The sequence below is a fragment of the Arachis ipaensis genome, chromosome B05 (assembly GCF_000816755.2).
Source record: "Arachis ipaensis cultivar K30076 chromosome B05, Araip1.1, whole genome shotgun sequence".
NCBI lineage: Eukaryota > Viridiplantae > Streptophyta > Magnoliopsida > Fabales > Fabaceae > Arachis > Arachis ipaensis.
In genome coordinates, this window is record NC_029789.2 from 107,035,220 (window position 1) to 107,039,096 (window position 3,877).

The window sequence follows — 3,877 nt, forward strand, 5'->3', positions numbered from 1 at the left end:
CCTATACAATTCAAAGCTAACCTAACTACCCATTCTTCACTTTTTCACACACTCATGCATTCTCTTTTTTTTATCACCACACATATGCATTGATTTTTATTGACTTCACTTTGGGACATTTTGTCCCCTTTTTATTGCTTTTATTTTTCTTTATTTTTCTATTTTTTTTATTTTTTCTTTATATATATATATTTTTTTTTCTTTTTTTTTTCAAACTAAACTATTGACGTTAGGATTTTTGCCAGTAAAGAATTTTATAAAAACAGTCGCGTTGTAGATATAGTCTCTAAACCAACAGAAATTCCTTCGTACAAACGTTTGGTTGTCACAAGTAACAAACCCCTAAATAAATTGATAATCGAAGTATTCAAATCTCGGGTCATCTTCTCAAGGAACTGCAGGGAAGTATGTTCTTATTATTGGTTATGGAGATTGTAAATCGGGGTTTTGAAGATAAGGAACAAGTAATTCAAATTGCAATTAAAATAAGTAAATGACTGTAAAATAAATAAATAACTGTAAAATAAACTTTTGGTAAGGTATGAGAAATTAGAAGTCCTATCCTAGTTATCCTTATCAATGATGGTGAAGATTGAATCTTAATTCCACTTAGTTAGCCTTTACTTAAAGTAAAGAAAAGTCAAGTGACTAATTAGTTTGATCTTCGAATCCTAGTTAATCCCTAAGGAAAGATTGGGATTATAGAAGTTCAGTTCAATTAGCAAAGATAACAATTATCAATCATGCTTGAGTTTGATAACTCCTGAGTTACTGATTTCTTAACCAAGACCAAAAGGAGAAAAGTAAATCTACTGGAATAAAAATGTCTTCAGATGGGAATAACAATAATGTAAATAAAAGAAAGCAATAATAAACTGAAATACCTCAAATAACATTAATTCAAAGAGTAATCTGTAACATAGAAGAATTCATAAATAAAATTGGGAAAATAATAAAAAAGAATATTGAACCTAATAAAAAGAGATAATCCTGAAAGCGCATAAAATCCTAAATCTAAATCCTAATCCTAAAGAGAGAGGAGAGAATATCCCTCTCAAAACTAAATCTAAATCATAGAAAACTAACTAATTGGAGACTCTCCTTGAATGGATGCATTTTCCCACTTCATAACCTCTGGTCTATGCCTTCTGGACTTGGATTTGGGCCAAAAAGGGCTTCAAAATTCGCTATGAGTATTTTCTGCAATTTCTGGGGCGTGGCCTCTGTCACGCGTCCGCATGGGTCACGCGGTCGCGTCATTCGGAGTTTTCCTTGTCACGCGGTCACGTCAATCATGCGACCGCGTCATATGTGTTTCGCTCGAGGCGCATGGTCGCGTCAGTCATGCGGCCGCGTCAATGCCTTTTCGCGCTGGCATGCGGCCGTGTCGCCCATGCGATCGCGTGGCTGCCAGTTTCTTCAAAAATTCTGTTTTGTGCTTTCCTTCCATTTTTGTATGTTTCCTTTCCATCCTTTAAGTCATTCCTGCCTTAGAAGATCTGAAACTACTCAACACACGAATCACGGCATCGAATGGAAATAAAGGGTAATCAAAATCATAGATCTCACCTAACATACATACTTTGTAAAGCAAAACTTCTTTACCTATGTTCCCACTTTTTTCCACTTTTGATGTTACATGCTCATACTTTAACTTTTGTCCCATGTGCATTTATTTTGCATTTGGGGAATCCTTTTGTATTCCCTTTATTCCAATATTGAAAAATAATATTTTTTTATTGCACATGGTAATTCAATTATTTGATTTTACATGAGCATGCTTCCCAAAATTTTTATTTGAATAATTTTATTCTTTTCAACTTTTCTACCTTTTGTTTTTATCATCCATGTTCCCAATAGGTTTCCCACACTTAAACAATTACACACTTTCTATCTTAAGCTAACCAAGGATCTAACTTGGGATTTTTATTTTGTTTTTCTGCTTAAGGCTAGTATTGTGGCTTATAGAATAAGAGGGGATTTAAAGGCTCAAGGGGGCTAACAAGGGTGATGTAAAGGGTAGGCTAATTTGGGATAAGTGAGCTAAAATTAAACAATGGCCTCAATCACTCTCTTGGTATGTATTTCTATTCTATAATCGGACATATAGATTAAAACAAAGTAAAGAACATCAGAATAAAAAAAAGAAGGGCGGAACACACAGGAATAAAAATTATGGTTTGAATGTAACCATACAGTTAAGCTCAAAACTCACAGGCTGTGTGTTCTTGATAAACCCATATTTTATGATATATTTTGTGCTTAATCTGAGTGATTTATTCAATCCTTCACCCACTTATTCATATTAATTACATGGTTTTACTTTCCCTTCCTTATTATGTGATGTATGTGAAAAACATGTTTCCTATGCTTTAAAATTAATTATTTTAATTACCTTTATTTCCATTCGATGCCGTGATTAGTGTGTTGAGTAGTTTCAGATCTTCTAAGGCAGGAATGACTTAAAGGATGGAAATGAAACATACAAAATTGGAAGGAAAGCACAAAACGGAGTTTTTGGAGAAACTGGCAGCCACGCGATCGCATGGACGACGCGGCCGCATGCCAAGCGCGAAGAAGCATTGATGCGGCCACATGACTGACGCGACCGTGCGCCTTAAGCAGAATACATATGACGCGGTCGCATGACTGACGCGACCGTGTGACAAGGAAAACTCTGAATGACGCGACCGCGTGACCTACGCAGACGCGTGACAGAGGCCACGCACCAGAAATTGCAGAAAATGCTCCCAGCGAATTCTGAAGCCCTTTTTGGCCCAAATCCAAGTCCAGAAGGCATAGACCAGAGGTTATGAAGTGGGGGAATGCATCCATTCAAGGAGAGTCACCACTTTAGTTTTTTTTCATGATTTAGATTTAGTTTAGAGAGAGGTTCTCTCCTCTCTCTTCTCTCTTAGGATTAGGATTTAGGATTTCTCTTAGTTTTAGGAGTGACTCTCGATCCCAGGTTCAATGTTCCTTTACTTTAAGCTTCCCTTTCACTTTTTATTCATTCCATTACTTTAGTTGATTATTTGATGTTGCAATTTAATTTATGAATTCTTCCATGTTACAGATTATTATTTTGAATTAATGTTATTTGAGGTATTTCAGTTTAATATTGCTTTCTTTTATTTACATTATTGTTATTCCCATCTGAAGACATTTTTATTCCAGTAAATTTATTTTTCTCCTTTTGGTCTTGGTTAAGAAATTAGTAACTCAGGAGTTATCAAACTCAAACATGAATGATAATTGTTATCTTTGTTAATTAAACTGAACTTCAATAATCCCAATCTTTTCTTAGGAAATAAATAGGATTTGAAAATCAAACCAATTAATCCCTTGACCTTCCTTTATCTTAGTAAAGGTTAACAAAGTGGAATTAAGATTCAATTCTCATCATCATTGATAAGGATAGCTAGGATAGGACCTCTAATTTCTCATACCTTGCCAAAAGTTTATTTACAGTCATTTATTTATTTTACTTGCCATTTAAATTACTTGTTCTTCATTTACTTTAATTGCTAATTAAACTATTCACTCCTCATTCTCAAAACCCCAATTTACAATCTCCATAACCAATAATAAGAACATACTTCCCTGCAGTTCCTTGAGAAGACGACTCGAGGTTTGAATACTTCGGTTATCAATTTATTTAGGGGTTTGTTACTTGTGACAACCAAACGTTTGTACGAAGGGATTTCTGTTGGTTTAGAGACTATATCTACAACGCGACTGTTTTTATAAAATTCTTTACCACCATAAAATCCTAATGTCAAAAATGGCGCCGTTGCCGGGGAACTACAATCGTGTGCCTTATTATTGGTTATTGTAAATATTTTTCTTTTACTTGTTTATTTGTCTTTATTTTCCC